The following is a 27,122-nucleotide window of genomic DNA, read 5'->3' as shown; positions in this document are numbered from 1 at the left end:
TCTGCCTCCTTGCAAGCATTTTCTCTGCCTCTCGTAATGCAGCCATGCAGTGATCGGAGGCAGCATGCCTCTCTGACTCGCATTCAGGGTGTAAGGTCGAGGGGTTGAAGCAAATAAGATACCTAATGCTCAAGCAAGTATTTGTTAGGGTCGCATGGCATCTTGTACGCATGCTTAAATGTCTACTTGTAATCTTCCTTCACGTTTCTATTTATTCCAGAATTATGTTTTCTTTCTCGTTTCTTGAACAAAGGAACCACTTGTAGTGGTAAGCATTGAAATTATAAATTTGAGGTGTCTGTAAAAAACACAATTGACTACTGTTTGTATGGAATCTTAGTTTTAGCAACATGTCATGATTCAATCCAGGTGAGGAGTGGAATTGTAGTTTTTCTATTGACATGTCTTAACATCTCACATTAAAAGCCAGAGAAACATGAACCCAACATTTTCTACAACTTAACTCTTGGCATTTCACAGATGCAAAACACTTGGTAAAATTTCAAATTAAATGTTTTTTTTGTTAAATGGATTGCCTTAATGCAGTGGAAGCAGTTTCCACATGTTGAAGCAGAAACGCGCATATCTTCTTTTTGAGTCTATCCAAAACCTCCAGCATGTTGGAGTCCAAGGTTTCATAATCTAGCTGCCCTATCCAGTCATTCACTTGTTTCAAGTGAGGGAAAGCAGAAGCCAATGCTTCACTATCTTTTGGTGTCTTTCTAATGGGTCCAAGAGCGCCCTTTAGACCAGGTACTTTATTGAAGTGGAACCCACAATCCAAGGCTTCTTCCATGTACTTGAAAAACCACTTCTGAGACTCATTTTGCAGCTGCTTTGCTAGCTCTGCTATGCCTTGGACCCTCTTTCCTTGTACCCAATTCTGATCCATACTGTTCTCTTTTGATTGCAAATCTCTAGCAAACCTGCTTACAATCTCAAGAGCATCCTTGTCAGAAAGCATGTAATTGCTCACATGTGATGGAGCACCAGCTGTAGCTTTTGAAGGAGAGGGCAACCTAGTACCGTGCTCATCTGTCTGTCTTCTAACACTCGTTTTGCTTAACACAGGCGTATTTATTCTTCCTTGGACTCTGCTTGGTGAAGGTTGCCGTAACAAGGGTGTTCTGGAAGATGGTGATGGGCTGCATCCCTTTGACAAACAGCTCTTCGAGCTTCTGATTGTTTCAGGACCTTGGCTGTTACCTATGGAGCCCAAAACACACTGACTCTTCCTGTTAGATACTTTGTTAGAAGCAATATCGGCTCCTCCAAGTGGCTTGTTTGCAGGTGAGACAGATACAAGATCAGTTGACAATGCTGCGGTAATCCATGAAGCTGCACTTCTTAGCCTTTCTGTACAGATGCTGGGTGCTTCATCTGCTTTATTGGGAAGAGATGAACGTCCAGATAGCTTATCTGGCTGACAGCTCTTAGCAAGAGCATCTGATACAGTAGTGGCATGCTGAAGAGAGCTGCAAAAATTGAAGTACTTCTCCATGGATTCACGAGGAAATTCTGCCCTTGACATCGAGCGCATTTCTGCAAACACACTGCACAAGGCAACCATTTACATCTCATCAGTCTGAATAACCCACACAAAAGGTTCAAAGCTGGACTGGTTGCTCAGTGAAAATGAGTGGTAGTTACTGCTCTATTTTATGCAAAGATGTCTTACAAATTTACTTTGAAATATCAAAGACTAAATGTAGTGAAGAACTTCAAAACAGTCAGCTTCCATCAGCATCCCTACTCATTTATTTAAGAGCCCAAGAGTAGGTGCATGATTGTGTAGAAACATATGGACCAAAACGTGGCTATGCCTTTTATGGCTGCCATCCGTAACCTCACCAGGCACATGCAAACCACAAACAGGATACCAAAGTCATATAAACAAGCGAGCAATATCTTTTGATGTGATTGTTTCCTTAGCACGGAATGAGAATGCAAAATTTATTAAACCGGCCAACAATGGTCAAACACTCTGTATTCTTGGTTTCCATAATTGTTGGAAGAAGACCCATGAAGTCCATTTTGATATCTTGGAAAGGTCCCTTGGAAATAGGCAAAGATTGTAGCAACCCCGCCTGCATCGAGTGTGGAAACTGCAAATTTGGCATGCCTGGACATACTAGTAGACATTTCTTCTCATCTTTGGCCAATAGAATAATCGCTCCAATATCTCCAAGGTAATGTTGATACCTCGATGATCCCCAACTAGGAAATCATGGGCTTCATGAAGAAGTGCTCGTCTTTCCACCCTTACTACACATAGCCGGTTCTTATAGAAGAACCAACCATCTAGGACCGTATAATGACCCAATTTTGAATTAATAGCCAAATTATATGGAGTCTCGAACTCTACCAGGTCGCATATTGCGCCTTCATTCTATCCAAATCTTTGCCTTGAATTTATAGCATAATCGACTTCCATAATGTCTAAATGGTTGACTTCTGACTAAGCATCAACAACATGGTTATTCTTGCTAGGGACATATTCAATCATACCTCCAAATTGCTGAAAGATTTGACTCCACCTGGCTTGCCTATCTCTCCATTGGGCACGAGGCATGGCTTATAACCACATTGATGATCAATTTTCATTGTGAATTCTCTCTCGTAAAGGAAAGGTTACCAATGCTTGAGAGTTGAGATCACCCCTAATAGCTCTTTGTCATACACTGAATAATTCTTCTTGTCATCATTCAACTTGCAGCTATAATAAGCCACTGGTTTTGCACTCATGCTATAAAACAGTGTCAATGGCAAGGTTGCTACTAATCACGTATTCCAGATAATGGACCTTGAATAGGCCAAATGCACTCTTCTTCTCATTGATGTAAAGCTCATTGTCCTGCAAAAGTTACAAGATCTTCTCCACATCTTGCTCATGTTGCTTTGCAGTGGTAGAAAAGATAAGTATATCATCCAAGAAGATGAGTACACACTTTCCAATTATTTGTATGAAATACTTGAGATATCATTTCATTGAATATAATTGGTGCATTGGTGAGATCGAATGGCATCGCCACAAACTTATAATGGCCAAGTTCAATCTAGAAAGCTGTCTTTGGAATATCGGCTGTAAAAATCTAAACTTGGTAATCACTCTTGAAAGCTATCTTTGGAAGAATGTTGGCTGTAAAAATCTAAACTTCATGATAATCACTCTTGAGATCTATTTCTGAAAAATACTTAGCACCATTGAGACGTTGTAGAATGTACTCAATCTTGGGCATTGGAAACTTATTTTTGATGGTGTGCTTATTCAATGCGTTGTAATCTGTTGGGGTAAAGGCATAATGCCCACCCTTATAGTGTGTACAAGCCCATAAGTTATAGTACATAGTACACTTAGTACTTTTAATGTACTAAGTGCACTATGTGTACTAGTGCAATATACATGTGTGATAGGGGAGTCACACACTCATATCATGAGTTGACTTATCCCCACAACTCTCTCTCTCTCTCCCTTGCTTCTCTGTGTATGTCTCCCACATGAATTAACCTAACCCTAATTCTTCTCTCTCCCACACAACTGGTATCAGAGCTAGAGGGAGGTTTGCCCAGCCAATCAGGCGCATACCCAGAAGCTCGAACTCGTTGAAGAAAGCACGGTGACCAACATCCGTCCAGTGGCGCTAGAAGGAGGTTTGCCCAGCCAAGCAGGTGTCAGAAGCTGCCATGACAGGCAGCGCAGCATAGCAACGCACACCACAGGGCAGCCATTTCTCCGTTGAACCAGTTGCATCAGCCGGGTGTGTAAAAGCATCAGGCGGGTGTGTACACGCAGGCGGAGCAGGCTGCGTACCAGAACCAGACAGGCTACCACAACCGAACGTAAGCCAAGGCGTCAATACAACCGGCGCCACACAACTGGTATAGCACGGCGAAACCAGACGTCGAGCGAGGAGCGAAGAAGCTCTGGCAGGCGGTGCTCAAGTTAAGTGACGTGGAGCGAAGGTGGCGAGGCTGTGACGTTTGGAGGCTGCGTCAACAAACGTCACGTGCGCTAGCGAGGAGGCCAGCGGAGCGCCATAGCTGACAGACAGATGCTGTAGCGCTGCTACTCGGTGAAGAGGCCAGAAGCGAACCATAAGGCAGCAATACGTAAGCGTTGGACAGGCTGACTGCTGTGCGTGGAGTTCCTGGCTACCTGCGCTAGGCGAAGCGACCTGTGCTATGCGAATGCGTGTAAGCGTGGAGTTCCAGCGCACGGCAGGCGAACGTGGGAAAGCGTGTCAGCGCATCGTAGCGAACCACAAGGCGGCGTCAACAAACGAAAACACGTCAACGTTTGTTTTTTTTTTTTTAAGTTGGGCGCCGTGCGAAGGAGGGCGCCTAGTAGCCAGCTTGCGCTGCTGGCTGGGCACAAATGAATGCACGCTCCCCTTCGCCGCCTCTGCCTGGTGTGAAAAAGGAGCAGCTCCATCAAGTGATTAGCCACCCGCAAGCAGAAGCTCAGTGCGAGCAGAACCCCGGTGCCCGTCAACAGCACATTCAACGGAAGCCTGTGCATCAGCTACAACTGCAGGAGCATCAGCATCAGCATCAATAGCAGCACCAAATTCATCAATTTTTTTTTCTGCAACAAAAAAATCAGAAATTACAAGATATCTTGCTTCAATTTTTTTTTGGGACTTGCAATTGAGCATGTGCAATCATTAATTGAGCAGGTACAGGTGCCAAATTGCTCAATTTTTGAGCAAAATTGGCAAAATTGGGTGACATTGGTCACAATCAAGATCAATTTGCAAGAAATTGGTCACAATCAAGATCAATTTGCAGGAAATTGGTCATAATCAAGATCAATTTGCAAGAAATTGGATGTCGAAATTTGGGGCTTTTGATGTAATTGTGCAATTAAGCACTCATACATGCTGTATGATGTAAAAAATCGCACATTTGGGCAAAATTGCAGCAAATTGCAGTGCAAATCAAGGGGCTTTTGTGCCGATTTGGTTGATTTGCATGCAGGCAATCGCATTTGATGCTGTGGATAATGTGTTGATGCCTTACAAGCACTCAATGTGCCTGTAAATCAAGGGGGTTTCATGTATTTGATGTATATGTGGCCAGGGGGAAGCATCGTGAACACTCTGGATGCCTTCATGTGCGTCAATGTACCATGTATGATCAGAAATTGATCTTAAATCAAGGGGCTTTTCAAGATTGTATGCTTGTTGAGCTTGGCAAGACATTTATGCCTTGAATCCTCAAAAATCAGCTTGCAGTCAAGGGGCTTTTGCCCAATTTCTGCTCGGAACTGTTGTATGCAGTGTTCGGGACTGTAAAAGTCTGATTTTCACTCATTTGGACAGCCAAGATAGCATTTATTGCTACTGTACCTATTGGTACAGATTTGGTACAGTTTTGTACAAGTTTTGGAATGGTTGTACACTGTTTTGAGTGACCAAAAGGCTCAATTTCAGCTGCTATACTTGCCGGTACAGGTTTGGTACATCATTGGTGAGCACTTGGTACTGTTGTACAGTACTTTGGAAGGGCAACAGAGCACATTTAAGGTGCTGTCCAAAATCTGCAGCAACCAGATTTTGGTGATTTCATCACATAAAGTGGGAGAAAAGTTGCATTTGTGCTTCCGCAGTGGGAGATAAAGCTTGGGAGAATAACTGTGAGCACTTTGTGTGCTTTTGGTGCAGTGTTTGCACATTTTGCAGGGAGTCGGGCATTGACAGGTTGCATTTTGCTATGGCAACCACAGGTGAGAGCTCTTCATTGCTTCACATCAAGAAGCTTGAAGGCTCGCATAATTATGATATTTAGCAAACCCAGTGCTACAATGTGTTGATCCAAAAAAAGCAGCACAAGCCTATCAAAGAAAGGGGTGTAATGCCCGCTTCTCTTACTGCTGAAGAGTGGGAAGATATGGATGAGCTGGCAAGATCTACTATCATGTTGTCTGTGTCAGACTCATTACTTTTCAGCATTCGTGAAGAGAAGACAGCTTGGGGAATGTGGCAGAGATTGCAGGACTTGTATGCCCAACAAAGTGCCTCAAGCAAAGTGTATTGGTTGAAGAAACTCATAGGTCTTCAGATGAAGGAAGGGGCATCTATGACAGCCCATCTAAATGAGTTTAATGGTATTGTCAGCCAGGTCATTAATCAAAAGTTGGCAATGGACGATGAGTTCAAAGCCACTTTTCTGTTATGCACTTTGCCAGAGAGTTGGGACACATTCAGGACAGCCACTAGCAATTCGCATGCTATGCTGTCATATGCAGATGTTGAGGGTGCTCTTCTTCAAGAAGAGATGAACAGGAAAAACAACTCTGTTGGAAAGTCCAATGCAATGAATGCACGTGGGAGATCCCAGCAAAGGAGTAAAAGCCAAGAAAGGGGAAGGAGCAAGTCTCGCTCCAAAAAGAATTTGGAATGCCATTATTGTGGCAAGAAGGGACACATTAAAAAGCAATGCTACAAATGGAAAAATGATCAAAAAGAAAAGGGAAAAGGCAAAGACAAAGAGAAAGATGAAGCCAAAGATGTAAAGCCAAAGGGCAAAAGTGGAGTCAAGATTGAAGAAATCAATGTGTCACATGCAGGTGGCAGTGAGGATGAGGTCCTATTTACTTCTTCACTTGATGCCCATTCACTTCTTACAAGTGGTCATGGTATGCACTCATGGATCATCGATTCAGGTGCCTCCTTTCATGTAACAGGTTGCAGAGACTTGTTTGTCAGGATATACTGCTGGCAATGAAGGAGTGGTTTATTTGGGTGATAACCATGCATGCAAGATTCTTGGCAGAGGTGATGTGAGGCTTGTGTTTTCAGATGGCTCACAGCTTATGCTCCATGATGTCAGGCATGTGCCTGAGATCAAGAAGAATCTGCTTTCTACTGGACAGCTTGATGATGCTGATTATGTTACCACATTTGGTCGTGGAAAGTGGAAGATTTGTAAGGGCTCACTGGTTGTTGCCAGAGGCTCTAAGGTGGACACTCTTTACTTCATGCTGGTTGTTGCCAGAGGCTCTAAGGTGGACACTCTTTACTTCATGCATGCAGGTGTTTGTCACCATGCTAATGTAAATGCAACCGAGCTGCCGAAAATTTCTATGTGGCATAGCCGGTTGGGACACATGAGTGTCAAGGGAATGGAGCAATTGTCTCGTTTGGATTACTTGCCTTCTCTAAAGTTTTCAAGTTTTCAGTTTTGTGAGCATTGTATATATGGTAGGCAACTACAGTGCCCCCACAAGAAAGCTCTTGGACAGAAAGATGCTCAGTTAGAGCTTGTGCATACAAATGTATGTGAGATGCCTCAGCTTTCTTTGGGAGGGGCAAAATATTTTGTGTCTTTTATTGATGATGCCACACGCAAGGTGTAGGTTTATCCTCTTCGTTTGAAGAGTGATACATTCTCAGTGTTTGAGAAGTTTGTTGCTCTTGTTGAGAATCAAACTGGCACAACACTGAAAGCTTTGCGTTCCGACAATGGTGGAGAGTACATGTCCAAACAGTTTCAGGACTTTTGTGATGCTAAAGGCATCAAGAGGGAGCTCTCTACTCCTTATGATCCTCCACAAAACGGGACAGCAGAGAGGATGAATAGGACCATACAGGAGAAGGTCCGTTCTATGTTGTCACATGCTGCGTTACCTCATGGTTTTTGGGCTGAAGCTGTTATGACAGCCGTTCACCTTATAAACAGGTCACCTAACACGAGGCTTGGTGGGAAAGTGCCAGAAGAAGTATGGACAAGGAAGCCTCCGTCATACAAGCACTTGAGAGTGTTTGGTTGCGTTGCGTACGTGCACATACGCAGGGAAATGCGCACCAAACTTGATCCTAAGTCTCACAAATGCATATTCCTAGGATATGGTGACAGAGGTGAAATGGGGTATAGACTTTGGGATCCCATGAATAGAAAGATCATACGCAGCAATGATGTCATTTTTGATGAAACATGCATGTATAAGGGGCCTGCAAGGCAACAGGAGCCTGGCAGAGTCATCTTTGATGATGATGGACATCATGAACAACAACAAAGGGCTGTAAATCAGCCATTACAGCAAGAAAACCAGCCCTTAAATGGTGCTGAAAAATGGTCCAAATAGACAGCCAGAGATGGCAGAAGATATCCCTATGGATATACCACAGTTAGAGGAGATACCGGGCATGATTTTTCAGCCTTATGGCATGGAACAGGAGCCACCAATGGGTGATATGCAGGCTGGACAACAACCTGCAAATGATGGTCATTGGGTACGGAGGTCCACAAGACCCTCCAGAGCCCCTGATAGGTTTGTTCCAAGGGTTGACGACTTGATGCTTACTGACTGTGGGAAGCCCTCATGTTATAAAGAGGCTTTACAGAGGGCAGACAAAGCTCTATGGGAGCGTGCCATGAAGTCAGAGATGGATTCTCTGCATAAAAATGGAACTTGGAAGTTGGTGCATTTGCCTGCAGGCAAGAAGGTTTTGCCATGCAAGTGGGTATACAGGCTCAAAGTTGCACCAGATGCAAAGCCAAGATACAAAGCCAGGTTAGTGGCTAAGGGCTTCAAGCAGGAATATGGTGTGGACTTTGAGGAGATCCTCTCTCCAGTGGTCAAAATGACCACACTTAGAGCTGTGTTAGCTTTGGTTACGCATGATGATCTGGACTTGATTCAGATGGATGTGAAGACTGCTTTTCTTCACGGTGATCTCCACGAGGAGATATATATGCAGCAGCCAGAGGGTTATGCAGTGAGTGGAAAGGAGAAGCTTGTATGCAAGCTGAAAAAGAGTCTTTATGGACTCAAACAGGCACCAAGGGAATGGTATCATAAATTTGATACATTCATGAAATCACAGAAATTCAGGAGAAGTGACATAGATCACTGCTTGTACACCAAGAAAGCTTTGGATGGCAGTCTATTGATTCTCATTTTGTATGTTGATGATATGTTGATTGCCGGGAAATCTCGTAAAGAGATGGATGCCTTGAAGCAGAGGCTGCATCAAACCTTTGATATGAAGGATTTGGGTGATGCAAATCACATTTTGGGTATGCGGATACTTCGGGACAGAAATCAGCATGTGTTGTATTTGTCTCAGAAGGAATACATTGGCAAAGTCTTGCAGAGGTTCAATATGGACGGAGGGAAGAAGACTAGTACTCCTTTGCCTCCATATGTGAAACTCAGTGCTATGGACAGCCCACAGTCGGATAGAGACAAGGCTGATATGGCCAAGGTTCCGTATGCTTCAGCTTGTGGCAGTCTCATGTATGCCATGGTTGCTACTAGGCCGGACATTGCATTTGCAGTGGGAGTGGTTTCTAGATACATGGCCAACCCTGGCAAGAAGCATTGGGAAGCAGTGAAAGGTGTCATGAGATACCTGAAGGGCACACAGGATATGTGCATTTGCTTTGGCAAACAGGATGCATTAGTGCATGGTTACACGGATTCGGATTATGCCGGTCATCCAGATAACCGGAAGTCTACTACCAGTTATGTGTTTACATTCACAAGAGGTGCTGTGTCATGGATATCCAGGATGCAGAAGTGCACTGCCTTATCTACTACAGAGGCCGAGTATATTGCAGCCACAGAGGCTTGCAAGGAGGCATTATGGCTATCTCGGTTAGTGGTTGATTTGGGCTATACAGGGGATATCCCATTGTTGCATTGTGACAGTCAGAGTGCCATTCAGTTGGCAAAGAACCCTGTTTTTCATGCAAAGACGAAGCATGTGGATGTGAAGTATCACTTCATCAAAGAGGTGATAGAGAACAAGCAAATTCAGCTTGTTAATATTCATACGGATGACAACCCGACTGATCTGTTGACGAAGAGTTTGCCTCCGGAGCGGTTTGCTCATTGCAGACACTTGATGGGCATTGGATGAGGCCTTTTTCAGCCTTGATATGGCCTTGTATATTATCATGTACATGCTGATTTTTCTTTTCCTTTACTTAAGGGCACTTTGCCTTTAAGTGGGAGGTTGTTGGGGTAAAGGCATAATACCCACCCTTATAGTGTGTACAAGCCCATAAGTTATAGTACATAGTACACTTAGTACTTTTAATGTACTAAGTGCACTATGTGTACTAGTGCAATATACATGTGTGATAGGGGAGTCACACACTCATATCATGAGTTGACTTATCCCCACAACTCTCTCTCTCTCTCTCTCTCCCTTGCTTCTCTGTGTATGTCTCCCACATGAATTAACCTAACCCTAATTCTTCTCTCTCCCACACAGTAATCCACACATAAACATGCGGTAAAATGAATGCAACAAATGACGAGAATGATTGTAAATCCAACCCGGAGCAATTGAGCTAATTGTTGCTCTAGCTCGCCTTTCAATGCCTTAGATAAGCAATAAGAAAACTTATTGGGTGGTTTTGTCTTAAGAACCAACTCAATGTGATGGTCCTTAGGATGAGTGGGTGGCAATGTGACACACCTACGAGTATGTAGGGCAAAGCCAGACATTAGATAGAAGTCGACAGACAGAGTTGATAGTGGTAGTGATGATGAGCCGGTAGTGATGTGTCACTAATGACATGGCAATCGAATACAATTGGCCAACAGCAATATTATTGAACAACTATGAGAATTGGTGTATATATATACATGGATAGCTGAATCGTCATATCATTTGCTTTCCTTTAATGCTAGACTTCACACAGTGTTTCTTTGAAGGTGAAAGGCTAGTGAGGAGTGTATAGTAGGTCACAAGACTATGAGTTGATGTCTTCATTCTTAACCACATCTTGTACTTGAATTTCAGTTGTATTAATTCTTTCTTGTACATAATACAGAGCAATAGTCAAGAACTCTTGTGTGTGTTATATGTGTGATTTCACTACACTCTTCTTGCTATCTTTGGAGACAAGTGTTCTACAATTGGTATTAGAGTCCACGGAGCCTCCAAAATTTCTATTCTTTTCTAGCACCCATGTGCGTTGACTACTTGGATAGAGTAGGGTAGAGCACCTAGATTCCAAGAGTGCACACGTTCGGGTTTGGAAAAAGTGAATATTTGAGTTCTCTTCATTACACCTGGGTTAATTTGGATATATTGTACTTCCTTGCCCCGCCAAACCCTTATCTCATCGTGCAAGGCTGAAATCCCTCACCCGATTATTGATCACTTGAGATTTGTCATGGATTGACAACTCATTGACTTGCTTCTGAGCATGAAGGCATCCATAGACATGCATGCAGCTAAAATGGAGGTTATATCTACCCATCTCGATAGGATGGAGTCGGCACCTCAAGCACCTAGTATTCCGGATCTGGAATCTACAAAGGCTTGTGCTTCAGAGCAAGTGTTGGATAATTCCAAGGACGAAGTGGTAAAACTTTCTAGAGGATTTTTCACTCCTTTGGATGTAGGCAAGGATGTGTTGGATGAGCTTCGCTCTTAGTCTAGCAATCGTCATTCTACACATGCACATAGTCGACAGGGGAGATGCCGTTCGCATCACCAATGGTCTCCTTCGCAAAGTCCCTCTGCATGCTCTCACAAATGTAATAGGGTGCCCATAGGATGTGTGTGTGTGTGCGTGTGTGTGTGTGTGTGTGTGTGAGAGAGAGAGAGAGAGAGAGAGAGAGAGAGATTTATTAATGTCCATGGGGAAAATATAACCTACGAGACTAGATACAAAACGAATATCCTACTAGTTGTCTAAAGGAGTGTCATGGGGTGAGTGTCGTGGCGGCCCAAAGACTACTCAGGTAAAGACTAAAAGTTTGTCAATTTTGGGCTATGAAACTCTTGTATGAGAGCTTGCCCTTTGTGAAGGCCTACCCACTTTCCCACTTTGCGTGCTGCCTCACCTTCTTCTCTAGTTCTATGTAGCTCGTTCTCTGTAATTTTGCTCCATTTTGTTGAAGTTGTGTTTGTGTGAGTTCTTATGTTACCCATAGCCTTGTACCTTTTAAAGTTCTCAATTGTGGAAGGACAATCATACAGCCTTCTTTGCTTTTAAAAGTGATGATTGCATGGTCAAGTATGGCACTCTAGTTGATGTGAGATATATATGTTGCCTCCCTTTTCATTGCCAACATCTTACTTACCTTCATCGACTCCACGTCGAGGGACTAATGGTTTGCTGAGTTTTTCCTCCATGCCTCGTGAGGAACGAGCTCCAATTATTAAGCCTCCGAATTCAACGGGAAGATGGATGGAGAAGTTGTCACCAATTGGACCCGCAATACGGGTGCCATGTTGGCAAGAGCATGTGGTTTATTTATTTTTTATTGTGTATGGCTTTGACGGGTGCTGCTCTCTTGTGGTGGGAAGACCATCTTACGCACCACTCCATGACTTGTTGGGAAGCTCTCTTCCCTATTGTAAAGAAGCTCAGTGATGTCTCCATGAGATTGAAGTTGCCAGACAATTAAACTATGCATAATGTCTTCCACCTAATTTCAATAAATGCACACTATTTAGTCACCTTATTGTTAGATAATTTAGTGTTACTTGTTACATAATTTAGATTAATAACCTGTCACACAAATGCTCACACCGTCTTTTGTATCTTGAGTTTCGTGAGTTTAGCAATCCACTTTAATACTTCAAACTTTAAAGAGATGAGAGAGAGATATATGAGAACTGTACACCAGATTGGGTCCCGAATTACCCACTGAAAGGCCCCCTATCTCGATAACGAGATAGTATTTGCTTTATTACTTTAGAGAGAATGACTGTGGACTATAGATAAGCCAAACGCAAGATCTCGGAGGATTAAAAACCTGGCTAAACTGTACACGGCTGTAGAAACACCTCAATGAACTGATCTCGAGCCTATGCACTCTTCCCAAGGGCATGAGGAAGGGCTGCACACCTGAGGCTGAGAAAAGAAGGCGATGGACTGTTCTAAGCTATGTTAGAATGCTGTAAATGCTTATGAATAATAGAATACCTTTACCAGATGACTGGTGTATGCCTGGATGATGCACTGAATGCTGGATACTGATGTAGACTGATGAATCAAGGAAACTGCTAGAAATCTGCAAACGCAAGTCTGTAGGGCTGATTACTGGTGTGGGACTGATGCTGGACTGAAACGCAGTCTGTAGGGCTGATGCTGGACTGAAACGCAGACTGTAGGACTGCTGTAGATCTGTAAACGCAGACTGTAGGGGACTGAACTACGGGCGGCTGGTTTATATGTAGAAAACGCAGGTGTGTTTGCTGATTTGGGCCTGTGGATGTACTGTATGGCTGCGCTTATGGCTGTAGGGACTGCTGAACTGCATGCGTTGGAGAACCAGGGCTGGCTGAAGCAAAACTCAAGTACTCCAAGGGCTAGATGAGACTAGTCTAGGGCTGAAGGCAAGGGTACTCCTAGGGCTGAGGAGAAAAGCTCTTAGCACACTGAAGACTGAATGAGAAACTAAGCCCTATGCAAGCCTATTTATACTAGATAGGGGCTAGTCAAGTTGGCTAGTCATTTATTTAATAAAGTTTATGTTTATAAATGATATTAAATGCCAAATAAATACCATAAAATATGAAAAAAAATACCAAATAAATCCTAGTAAATTCCCTAAGGTTTCTGGGATGTTCTAAATGATGCACAGGCATATGAATGCATATTATGCAGGATGCAAAGTGCTTTCTGATGCAAACCCTAAGGCTTCTACTGACTCTACATGCATGAATGATTCTCTCCAAGTGGGTTAAGGGACTTGACTGACTGACTGACCTGCTAAGACCGAGGAATGACCTACGTAGCTCGTGCCAGACTTATCCTAGACTGAGGATGTACAATGGGGTCACGACGTACGACAAATATCATCCTACTGGGTTCTAATAATGTACAAATGTTGCACTGTTGATGATGAGCCAGTTTGTCACCATGCACTGAGTGCAGAGTGCATGTGACATTCCCTCCAGCTTAGCTTGGCGACAGGTTCATGGCTTCCAAGTAGTCCGCCAACAACTGGGGGTACTCCTGGAAGAACTCCTCATAGAGCCATACGGCTTCGTGGGTACCTCGATCTCGAAATTTCGTATAGAACTGACGTATCCGTCGACCGGAACCATGCTTCCATCGATGACGAAGGATCTGCTTGGGCTCAATAACTTCTGCTTCGTCTACCACGTCTGGCTGCTGTTCATCTGAAATATCAAACACTTCTTGTCACCAATTGACCGACCATTTGGTCCATTCCTAGTTTTTGCGTCTCGTTCACTTGAGGCCAGGCCGATGTCTCATGTGAAGAGGCCAGTATTTTGCTGACATGGACGGGAGCCAGACTGGTGCCACCCGTGTGTTAGCAGGATGGTGTCGTATGGACGGGAGCCAGACCAGTGCCACCCGTGTATGACCTGGACTGTGTTCGATCCATGGGATTGTCACGCCATGGAAGAGCCAGTATTCGTGCCATGTTTTACCTATGGGACTGTCACACCATAGGGAGACTCGTGCCTGGAACTGTGTCTTACCTATGGGACTGTCACTCCATAGGAAGACCAGGTTTTTATGTTTTTATGTCGTGCCAATTTTGCGCCGACAGATATTTTGTACTTGTTCCATGAACGGGAGATATGTCCATGTTACTATTTGCACATGCACACATGATTTGCATGCTTGAAACTGTTTTCGCATGACATGTATTTGTGTGTTTGCCTGCCTGACGTGTTACTTACTGAGCGGGGACGCCTGCCAGTGAGTCGTGAAGTCTGCTCTGTATTCTGACGAGTTTTGTTGCATGTGAACAGGTGGTAAGTATGTCGCACTTGTTGTTTTAATGTTTTTTATTCTAACCCTTTATTTTATAAGGTTAGGAGTTCACACTTATTTTAAAGTGGGCACCCACTTTGGGGCCAAGGTGGGGAGCCCCACTTTTAAGTGAGTGTGGGGGTGGGCATGGTCACCTACTCCCACTAGTCCCCCACATGCAAACATGGGTATCACCAAGGTTAACTCCACATGAATATTATTAAAAAAGCTCCCTCCTTCAAGCGTGGAAACCAATCGCTTCCTTCAGGCGTTTATTTCACCAACCTGCGCCTCCTCTCTTACAAGCGACTGCTGCCCCTGCACTACTGGCTGCAACCAAACATGCTCCCAGGCGGCTGCTGCTGAATTTATATGTGCCTCTGCTCCTACAGCAACCAGGCTGCGGGCTGTGTCTCTGAATAACCAGGCGCATGATCCTATCTCTCCCTCTGGCGCATGTTCTTCAAGAGGGCGACTGCTACAGTACCCTCTGCTGCTGGCTGCGCCTGCCCCTCTACAGGTGGCTGATGTACTGCTGCGCCTAACCCATACAGGCGACTGCTTCTACCTCTCCCACACAGGCGCACGTTTGTACCTCTACTGCTGGCGACTGCACCTCTGGATGCTGGCTGCGTTTCTGTACAATCAGGCAACCAACTCTTGTGTGTGTAATCCCAGGCGGCTGTTTCACTAGCTGCACTTCTGCTCTCCAACAGACGCCTGCTGAAGAGGCTGTGCTTACTGCTGATGGCTACGCCTGTTTACTACAGGCATCTACACCACCTTCCCTCCTGCAGGTGATCACGTAAGTTGCAGCCAAATACTACACCTCTCCAGAAGCGGCATGTGCCAACACTAGCAAGCCGCACTTGTCTACTGCAAGCGCCTCCTTTTCCCTCTTCATCTGGTGGCTGTATTCCTACAGCCAGGCAATACCTCTCTCAAGGCGGCTGCTTCATCTTTGTTTCCAGAAAGAGGCTGCATTTCTTTTCCATAGGCGGTGATTTCTTTCTTCAAGTGGCTTCATCTCGGTGTCTCTCTCAGGTAACTGTACACATGAGTATTGGACTTCCTCAACCATCTACAAGTAAGTGAATTTCAGATTTCAGTAAAGTATTTTATGTTTAAATCTGTTAAGGGATTCATCCCTCTACGGCCACACCCGTTCGGTGCCGGGTTGTCCAAGCTATATTGGCAAACCTCGGTCCAAAGGTGCTGAGATCGGGAGAGCCAGGCGTTAGTACGAGAGCGTCTGTTTGTGCGTGGTCTCGAAACACCAGTGAGGCGCTCTCCGTGGAGTCCAATGAAAGCACAGAACCGTAGAGATTGGGCCACACTAGTGGTCGTTCTGCTTCGAGCTTCTACATCGAAATTCGAGCCTACTTGTTTGGTACTGTTTTCATATGTACATGGACATTATTTGGTTCTTGGAACCCATGGAGCATTGTATTCATTAAATACTCCCAATAAATATATCATATATTGAGGGGGGGTCCGGCCCGTTCCGGCCCCAATGCTGGTGTCCATCTTTCCATTTCATTTCATTTAAATTTCAAGTTGCTTTAAAGTTGTCCATTTCAAATTTGTGGTTTTAAAGTTGTGCTATTAAGCGTGTGGGTGTCCAACGGAGTCTTTCCCACTTGACGGGATCGGTTTCACTTCTAGACCAACATATGGTTTTAGCCAAGAAACATAAAAAACATCATGCATTGTCCAACTAGTAGGCAACTTTAACTTCATGGAGACATCACTTAACTTTTTGACTATTGGAAAAGGGCTAAAACTACGGAATGAAAGCTTGGGACAACGTTTGTCCACTTGTTTCAATCTCTGTTTCATGATACGCAAATAGACCCAATCCCCTTCCTTGAAGTGGACATCTCATCTAGACTTATTTGCCTGTCTACTATATGCTTTCTGAGCTTTGGTTAAGCGGTCCTTGACTGACTCAATGATCTCGAAAAATGCTTCTGTGGTTTTATTAGCCTCTAAAGATGGAAACACCATTCTTGTCAAAAGAGAAGAAAAACGGCGACCAAAGACCGCTTCATATGGAGTCCGTCCGACACCGGATGAATGAGTGTCGTTCAAGATAGCTTGGACCAATGGAAGATAATGTTCCCATTTGGACTGCTGGTCATGACAGTATGACTTGAGAACATTAAAAGCCAACTGGTTATAAATTTCTGTTTGGCCATCTATCTGCGGATGGAATGCACTAGACAACTGCAACTTAGTTCCGAAGTTTTCAAATAATTCCCTCCAGAAATGCGAGGTAAACTTGGAATCTTTATCTGATGTTATGGTGCTAGGCAAACCACAAACTGGATACCAATGCTTGAGAAACAGACGGGCTACGTCCTCGGCTGTGGCCGTATGTTTGCATGGGATGAGCATGCAGAATTTACTAAAGCGATCCACAATGGTAAAACACTGAGTGTTACGGGATCCAGTGGATGCTGGTAGAGGCCCTACAAAGTCCATAGATATGTCAATGAAAGGTCCGTCGGGGATAGGCAAAGGTTGAAGTAAACCTACCTTCTTTGTATGGGAAACCTTGACTTTTTGACAAATCTTACAGCCTTGTACATGTGCATAGACATCACGCCTCATCTTTGGCCAATAAAAGAACCATTCTAATTTCTCGAGGGTACTGTCTGTTAGCATTATGCATCTCTTGGTAGTGTGCCCAAGTTGTGTATCAGGGGTGCCCAGATTTATCCCGGGCAGCACCTTATTTTTTCCTCATGTTTAGGCCCTTGGTTGTAGGGTTGGCCACCCATTATCACATGTTTATTTTTGTGCAGTCGTGAGACTTTTCTGCAGAAAGTCGTTCAGCTTATCTTGGGGCTATATAAGGCTTGCCTCCTTCTCATTTGTACTCACCTTGACAGGGGCTTCCAGGCCCGGGTCCTCCCTCAAGGGAATAGTTCATCATGCCCACACATACGGGGACCCACCCCTTGCACAGGGCTGATTGTATCATTGCTTCTTCATCATTATGCAAATTTGTTTTCTTTCTCTCTGTGCCTATGTCTCACACTTTCCGCTGCACACTTTTGACATGGTATCAGAGCACCGGGTTGAGGCTCTTCTACAGAAGGTGTTCGGGCATTTTTTTAGAGAGAAGGATTTCTGCGTTTTTTTGATGCTGCTGGTTGCAGAGGAGGAGGGAGTGTTTTTCTCCAGAATAGGTACTCTCATGGCTGAGTTTTCTGCCCTTGTGAGCAGGTGAAGGGCAGCCAGCATGGCTGCGTTTTCTGCAGATATGGGGCAGCAAGCAAGGCAGCCAGCCTGGCTGTGTTTTCTGCAGATATGGGGCAGCAAGCAGGGGAGACACCCTGGCTGCGTTTTCTGCAGATTTGGGGTAGCAAGCAGGGGAGACACCTATGGATGTGTTTTTTGCAGATCTGGGGCCGCCAAAGGAGGTGCTGAAGTTGCTGTGTTTTCCTCTTCCCTCTCTTCTTCTTGGTACACGCGCTGCCGGCTGTTTACAGCAGCGTTTTTTTGCATTATCTCATCTGCATTCTTGGAGGCACTGGAGGCAGGTGTTCTTTTTCAAGAATGGTGCCTTCCCACCATAGTTTTTTTCATACTCGTATGGAAAATATTCCATACTTCCATACCCGTATGCGTATGGTCACGTATGGAAAAACTTTTCATACTCCAACCAAAAAAGAAAATGTTTTGCATCTTCTCTAGACATAGAGATTAATTGTCAATGTGTGTAATCATGACGGATGAAACATGGTCAATTTGTGAAAACCATGATAGACCATCTATCATGGCTTTCACATACTTTAAGTCTCTCATGGTTCACTTCTTTGAAAATGGCATGTCTACCCTTTAATTTAAGAATCAAGTATGAAATCCCACGTATGGAATTTCTCCAAGGTTTGAACCATGTATGATGTAAACAAGTTACAGTAATATAAAGTCCGGAGTTTGGATTCTGGCTCTACATCATTTATGTTTTTTCTAATCCCAAAATCTTTGTAGTTTCAAGTTTCTTTGGTTTTTTGTGTCATATGTAGCATGTTTTTCCTTAAATTTAGGGAGCCGTATGATATCCAACGTATGGAATTTCTTGGGAGTGTGAACCGTACTTTTTTCATACTTCCATACCCGCATGCGTTTGCCGTATGGTTGCCGTATGGAAAAACTATGCTTCCCACATGGCCTTGAGCCCTTGCTCGGCCAATCTTTGCTTTGTCAGATTTTTCAGACTCATGGGTGCACACTTGGATTCTCATCCTTCAGGTGTGTGTGGAAGACAATTAGTCCTTTCTCGACAGCAGAGGGGGTCTATGAGTTTGTGCCAGTTCAGCATAGTTTTGCTGGTGTATAGGTGTTTCCTTTAGGTTCTCAAGGTGTTCACCTTGAGAGGGGGATGTGGTTACTTGGCAATGAGCCACTCCTATTCCCTAGGCAGATGGCCTTCTGGATTACAGGATACAGGCACAGCAGTCTTCATCCCTAGGATAAGCATTGATTTGGGAGCTTGGTGTACAGGGTGATATCGGCATTCATGCAAAGGCAAGCTAGGTGACTTGGTGACGAGAGCTATTGTCGAGGTTCACAAGTACTTGCTCAGTTTTGCAGGATGGGTACAGGATGCATGGCAAGTGTACAAGTTCATTGGGTGCAAGTAGGTACCAGTGGAGCAGCAGTTTGCAGCATATGATTGACATCAGAATGTGCTTTGGGATGATGAGTTGTGGATGGTTGGTTCCACATGGACACATGACTAGTTGGTTGGGAGCTTGCCAACTGGGGGTGTCAGGTTTTGGCAGGAGAGCTTTCTTGAGCTCAGTGTCATAGTTAAACACCAAAGAGCTCAGGGGGTGTTGCCATGTGATTGGGTGACTCATAGGGGTGTGAGTAGTAGTCCCATCACGTGACGGCGAGTTATGGATACAAGTTTTAAAAGGTCAGGTGCCAGCAGGATTGTCAGCTACAGTGTTGGAGATGTGTTTCTTCCACTTGGAGTGTTAGCAGGACAGAGAGGCATTCTTGGACCGAGGGATACATGGAGATCTAGAAACCTTGTATTTGGAGATTGGTGCTCAACATCAGGGCTGATGTAGACACTGTGGGCCTCTAGGGTGTCTAGAGGGGGTGCCAACAGGGAGACAGTTTGGCGGTGTTCTCTAAGGAGCAAATTTTTTTTCTTAGAGGTAGAGAGTCAGACGACATCCTTTCTTGGGCTGAAGAGGGAGCACATTGTGTGACAGGTGTGATATAGATTGGGTTGGAGATATGTACATCTGGTGGTTCATTCTTGGGATTTTGTTGGCCTTCTGGATCGGGAGTAGTTTCTTGGAGTAAGTGGCAGAGGCAAGAGCAGATCCGACTTTTCGTGCCCAAGTTGTGTATCAAGGGTGCCCAGATTTATCCCAGGCAACACCTTATTTTTTCCTCATGTTTAGGCCCTTGGTTGTAGGGTTGGCCACCCATTATCACATGTTTATTTTTGTCCAGTCGTGAGACTTTTCTGGAGAAAGTCGGCCAGCTTATCTTGGGGCTATATAAGGCTTGCCTCCTTCTCATTTGTACTCACCTTGACAGGGGCTTCCAGGCCCGGGTGCTCCCTCAAGGTAGTAGTTCATCATGCCCACACATACAGGAACCACCCCTTGCACAGGGCTGATTGTATCATTGCTTCTTCATCATTATGTAGATTTGTTTTCTCTCTCTCTCTATGCCTATGTCTCACGCTTTCCGCTCCGCACTTTTGACACTGTTGATACCCCTATGTCCTCCAACTAAGGAGTCATGGGCATCGTGGTGGAGAAGAGCGGAATGCTTTTCCCGAGTAACACAAAGACTGTTCTTATAGAACAACCAACCGTTCTATACTGAATAGTGGCCAGGCTCAGAATTGAGGGCCAAACTGTACTGAGTATCAAACTCAGGGGAGTCGACATACTGGTCTTTCATACTATCTAAGTCCTTCCCCGTGATCTCGAGAATGGTAGATTCTTGGACTGCCTGGATGCTGGACTTTCGACTAAGAGCATCTGCTACTGAGTTATGCTTACCAAGGATGTATTCAATCATACCTCCAAACTGTTGGAAGATTTGACTCCACCTGGCCTGTCGATCACTCCACTGGGCACTTGGCATAGTCTGAAGCCACTTAAGTGCTTGGTGGTCTGTTTTCACTGTAAAAGCCTGTCCATAAAGAAAGGGCTTCCAATGTTTGAGTGTTGTGATCACACCCAAGAGCTCTTTGTCATATACCGAATAATTCTTTTCGGCGACATCCAACTTTCTATTGTAATATGCCACGGGTCTATTGTCCTGCTGGAGAACTGCACCTATGGCTACATTGCTAGCATCAGTGATGACCTCGAAAGGTTCGTCCCATGATACTAACTTTAATACAGGTGCTTCTGAGGCAACTTTCTGGAGTGCACGGAATGCATCAAGTGCCTTGCCTGTAACTGAGACTTTCTGCTTGCAAGTCTTCACCCCCTTGAGCAAGTCGGTAAGAGGTGCTCCAAGGTTGGAAAACTGATGGACATGGGTACTATAGGCCTAACAAAGACCTACGAATGAGCGGATTTCTTGGGCGGTCTTAGGAATGTCCCAATCTAAGATCTCCTGAACCTTTGATGGATCCAATCTAATCCCATCGAAACCGATGTAGCCCAAATACTGAACTTCCTTAATACCAAAGACAAACTTTTTGGCATTTATGTAGAGCTGATTATCTCGCAAAAGTTGCAAGACTTTCTCCACATCTTTCTCATGCTGCTCCGCAGTGGCTGAGAAGACTAGTATGTCATCAAGGAATATGAAAACAAACTTCCCAATGTGGACTACGAAAATCCTAGACATCATCTTATTGAAGGTTGCGGATGCATTTGTAAGCCCAAAAGGCATGACTACAAACTCATAGTAACCACACTCTGCCCGAAAAGCTGTTTTTGGAATGTCAGCTTCAAAAATGCGGACCTGATGGTAACCACTCTTGAGGTCGATCTTAGTGAAAAACTTAGCAGTGTCTAAACGCTCCAAAATGTACTCTATCCTTGGCATAGGAAACTTATTCTTAATAGTGAGTTTATTAATGCCCTGTAGTCTACACACAGACATGCAGACTTGTTCTTCTTTTGGACAAATAGGATAGGTGCAACAAATGGGGAGGAAGAAGGCCAAATGAATCCGGCTCGGAGAAGCTCAGATAACTGCTTTTCTAACTCGCCCTCTAAAGTCTTGGAAAGACGATAGGGAAACCTACTAGGAGGATCTGATCCAAGGACCAAATCAATGTGATGGTCCTCAAGGCAAGAGGATGGGAGACTGGGCGCGAGGGCGCGAGATCGTCCCTAAGCATAATGTCCTGATATCTGGATAGGAAGTCTGCTAATTGAGGGACTAAAGATGTAACAGATGCTACTAATGAGGGAGGGGCTGTTTGAGCACGAACATAAAGGAGTGCTCCTTCAGCTCCCTTCCAGATAGCTCGTCTGGCCTGGAGATGCGAAATTAATGGGATGCCAAGAATGCTTCTATCCCCATGAATCATGACAAGCTCAAGAAAACCTTTACAAATAGTAAAAGTGTCCTGCCCCCAAACGGAAATAGGCTCATACTGATGGAACCACTGAATTCCTAAGATCATGTCACACCCCAATAGAGGTGAGACGATGAAATCTCGTTGAAATGAGGCCTTCTGAACTTCAAAGGCAAATTGTTGTGCTTCTGGGAAATGTGGGTGCGAAGACCAAGTGTAAACCCGTCCACATTCAGATGATATGGGACTAAAGTACAGCTCAATTTATTAGCCAACTGGGGAGAGATGGCGTCTTCACAACTACCCATATCGAAAAGGACTACAAACTGTCGACCCTGGACAGAGCCATAAGCTCGGATGAGGCTCTTCTGATCAGCATCGCTCTCACCCTCTTGCTTAGCATCAAATACCACGGATGGCATAGGATGCATAGAAGGTAAAAGTTGAACTGCATCAGTTTGTCACCATGCACTGAGTGCATGTGACAAATTGTAATAAATACACACTATTTAGTCACCTTATTGTTCAAGAATGTAGTGTGAAGAGGAACGATGTGATCACAAGAAAGTTACAATCGTTTATTGTGTCTAGATAAAGGTTCAAGAGAGGTAAGTTATATAAGATGCATCGTTCAGCTTCTAGCAGTTGTTTGCCAATAGCGTTGTTGCTCCAAATACCGTCCCCCTACAATGAAGGTTTTTAAAAAACCAGAAAAAGAATCACAGAATCATCAGGCACTGCAATGTGACCTAAACCAGCTCTTTATTGCAAATATATCAGAGCAATCTGCTCAAGTGCAACCAGCCAACACAAACTCTGTTGCAATCTGCATCGTTTCAAAGGTAGTGAATTGGGTTATATGGATCGAGATCTCTGAAGGAGAGAATAAGCAAGACGTGATGGCCAGACATGCTGTAGAAAAAATTGTCACTGATGCTGCATCGTTTCCTTAATTGCTGGCCATTGCTGGCTCACATGAGAAAAATAAGGGAAAGAGGGGCCCTTGCTTTTCTGCCAGCATCGTAATGCTGGATGCCCTCTCTCCCAATCGGCCACCGAACTAGGTTCAATTGGATGCACTCCTCTAATGGGGTACCTACTGAATGCCCATCTGGTGCTTGCCTCCTTTGTTCAATGCACGACCTCTACCCAGGTTCCACATATAACCCACAGCCTGGCTTCCATTAGCAAGTCCACCAATGGTCTTTCTTGTGTATGTGTGGCTAATCAATAACATTTTAATCTTAGTCCACTCATCAAACAGTGAGGGAAAATTTCAAAGCAAATGACTACCAGCCTTTGCAGTCTGTAGCAGGCTGCAAGATCTATGTGCAGGAAAGAGTTACACACAAAACCAAACAGGGTTTGCCTCCCATAGAGATTTTGAAAGGAGCTCATGATAGCTTGACAACCTTTGGCAAGCTTAATGTATGAAGTCCAGCAAGGGCCTATATAGTCTGTCTGCATATCATGAAGAGGGATGAGTTGCAAAGGGTTGCTAGATATCTATTAGCTTTCCATTGGCAAAAGGGATCAATGGATGTAACCCCATGATGTTGAAACCCTCAAAAAGTCTCTCCAAACTAGCAATGACACTTGATTCACTAAATTTATTTGATCATGCAGTATCCAGATTCTACATTAAGGAGAATAAGTTGCACAGCATCCACCAACAATGCCGTGACTCATCACCACTTTAGCTGAGCATTTATCAGCAGCATTTGCTTTAAAGCTAGAATAAACAATGCAAAAGCGAAAAGATAGTAATAGCATTTAATTTGTGCATGCCTGATGTCAAAATGTTGAAGTTTGAAACTGTAACGTTTTGCTTTCCTTTTTTCTGTTAGAGTCACTCTCCAAAGGTAATTGAACCTTCTGAGCTATGCCCACGCCATGATGCCTCAATTCAGTTTACTAAGCAAGCATTCATTGATAAATATCTCCACGAATGAGAGCTTTTATTTTATGCCTTTGAAAATCTTCTAAGTATTTCTGGAAATTATGAACCTACTTGAGATACTGATATAATATCAAGCTCATCCAATGGCCCTGGGTGTAACATTTGGAGATCCAATTATACAGCTAGATACAAGCATAACAAATCAAAAATCAAATTTGCAGACTTACCTCACATTTCTGATGACGCTTTCTGCAGCTGAAGCCTCTTGCAAAGCTTGTGCTGCAGCCAGCGAAGCAGAATTCTTCAAACTCATCGCATCCTGTCAAAATTGTCCCCATGGGATTTATGATACCATAGAGATGGTGTAATCCTTTCTTTGGCCAGTATATACAAGGCATTAAGACAACATTGCAATATACTATGCGCTACAGAGAACTTGCGGCCAAGATCTAAACGTAAATGAAGTTGTAACGGATGGATCATTAAAAGTTACCTTAGCAAGGCGAATCAAGGTTGCAGAAAGTGAATCCCATGACACACTGCCATCAGTCCATCTTCTATCATGTATGATGGGCAGCTGTCGAACAGCAGGCAAGGAAGACTCAAGCTGAAAGGTAGATGTGGCAGGTGTGGTTTGCTCAAGAGATGCTTTTCTTGCTTGCAAACTTGCGTGTTGGGCTGCAGCAGTGGCGGTTTGCTTTTTGGAACTAATGGCCTAGCACAATGCATGAGGGGAAGCTCAGAACATCATGTAAATGGCATTGTTCTCTATGCTAGTACGAAGAAAAGCAAAGCTTAGAGCATAGTAGTAGTTCTGTATGCTAGTATGAAGAAAAGTAAACTGAGCATGCTTACCGGAGCTTGCTTTGGAGTTATGGAAGGTTTTAATGCCAAGTTGTCCCTGCTTTGGCGTGGGAAAGCCACCGGCACACGATCCCAGCTTTTTCGTGAGCTATTCCCGGCAACGTAGACAGAAGAATTGCGCCTTCCAGCAGTAACAGCTGCAGCATTATTCGATGCACTGGACGCCATTTTCCCTGTGCTTGCAGATCTCTGGCTCACACCAATTCTCCCTGTGCTTTTGTTTGGAGACAATTCCCTCCTGCTTCCGGAAGAGGAAACCTGCCTGTATCGTGACGGAACAACGGAACTGGCCTCCCTTGCCGCCGGAAGTTTCCTCTCGGAACTGCCATAGATAACTGCCGGAAAATCTTTGTCATAAAGGTTCCAGCCCTCGTTACTGCTGCGAGATTGGTTCTTAACAGGGGTTTTCTCAAAAAGGAAAACTTTGTAGCGAGGAAGATGATCATCCGGGTGAACGATCATGTTAGACGGAGAATGCAACTTCAGAGCAGGCCTCGGAGACGGATTCCTAATGAGCTGCTTTCCGTCTAAGAGCTTCGGTTCGGGCAGTTTTTCGGCAGCCTTGTGCGCAGCAGTAGGCCCCTCACGTCGGCGATTCTCTGATGAAACCTTGCCGGAATTCGTCTGTCTGCCATTGACCTTGTGGTCGGATCCGTTCAAGATTGGCCTGTCAGACGATTTCCGCAACGACTTAACAGGCGGTTCCCATTTGCAGAAGAAGCCATCTTTGGCAGGTTGTCTGTCTCTTCCGAACGAGTTATGCGCTTTCTTGATGGAAGAATGTTCAGAGAGGGCATCGGCAATGGACTTCTGCGGAATCTGCAGAAGCTTGGCGGCAAGGTCTTCTGGGTTTCCTACAGAGGAGTTTCGGACGGTGATGGGCTTGATTCCGACAAGGCGGGGAACGGCGAGCCTGGCTCGAGCCTTTCTACATATAGGAACTGGCCGAGCTGAAGCTTGCCACTTAGGACGAGCTCACTGTCGTCATGTTCCGATGAGAGGGAGACATACATGGAATGGGAGGCGTCAGAAACCCGGATATGAAACCCTAGCTTCGGCCAGAGCTCTTGTCCGGCCAGGGCGGGCACGATGCCGATGACCTGCAGCAGCACAGAGCGGTGCTCGCCGGCCACTTTAACGCTGGAATGGATGTGCTCCAGCATCTTCACAAGCATTCCCGGGCTGCAGGGCAGCCATGTCTGCAGCTGCTACAGAACTCCAAAGAGCTTCTCTCGGACAAAAGCGATGGCGAAATGACGCGCAGAGGAAGGCGGGAGAGACACTGAACCGAATGGCCAAAATGCTTCTTAATCAACACGCGACGGGCACAGAAAGACGTGTTGCTGCGCGGGCAGACAACGCGGGCACTTCAAGCTTCGAACATTTCGGCCAGAAATTTCTGAAAAGATGGTCATCATTATCTTGACGAGGAAGACGACGGCGTACATACGGTCGGTAGGCAGTATATACGGTCTCCGTGTATCTCGAGTCTCGACGCTCGTGACCGGCTTTGGCCGGTCGTTTTTCAAAATAGAGCCCGCTCTTTTTTTGAGTGGTCCGATTCCCAATTTTTTTAACTTTTAAATCAATAAATTGAAGGTCCTTCATGCACTAAGGTCATGCCTAAGGTACCCACCCACACAAAAAAAATTGCGCACTAAGGTCATGCATAGGGTTATACTCTAAGGTACCCCCACCCACACAAAAAAAATTTGCTCACTAAGGTTGCATGCAATCCATGCACAAAAAATGCTCAATAATTTATTGAAGTAGGCTCACTAAATTTGAAGTACATACACAAAAACTGTTCAATAAGTTGAAGTAGATTGTTTGTATAATAAAGCACATCACACCATTTGGAGAAGCCTCCCATCCACCATAATTTGATTCCATTTTGCCCCACCCACCCACCCACCACCACTCCCCATCATATCATACATAAAAACACCAATTTTTCCAACCCAACCTTTCATGTAGTAGTCGTGGCTTCGGTTTCCCATAATCATCCAAATCATGTCATCCCCATGCATGTGCCTGCATCCAAATCATGAGGCTCACCAACAACACCCATTCAGTAAGATGCTTACCTTTGCTTTTAAGAAAACACAAATTGAGTGGAGAATTTGAACTTGC

General features: G+C 44.6%; 1 pseudogene across 1 annotated transcript; it reads right to left on the bottom strand.

The window, feature by feature from the left end:
* Positions 1-432: 432 nt before the first annotated feature.
* On the bottom strand, positions 433-26,376 carry LOC147608911 (protein CORTICAL MICROTUBULE DISORDERING 2-like; annotated as a pseudogene). The gene is made up of 4 exons (XR_015264363.1): positions 24,981-26,376; positions 24,619-24,840; positions 24,353-24,444; positions 433-1,553 (listed from the first exon to the last, which is right to left on the bottom strand). The product of XR_015264363.1 is annotated as a protein CORTICAL MICROTUBULE DISORDERING 2-like (transcript).
* Between the last annotated feature and the right edge of the window lie 746 nt (positions 26,377-27,122).

This window comes from Cibotium barometz, chromosome 52, assembly GCF_041138505.1.
Source record: "Cibotium barometz isolate CiBa-2024 chromosome 52, ASM4113850v1, whole genome shotgun sequence".
Classification (NCBI taxonomy): Eukaryota; Viridiplantae; Streptophyta; class Polypodiopsida; order Cyatheales; family Cibotiaceae; genus Cibotium; species Cibotium barometz.
Note: the sequence above shows the minus strand (reverse complement) of the source record. Positions and strands in the feature narration are given on the sequence as shown.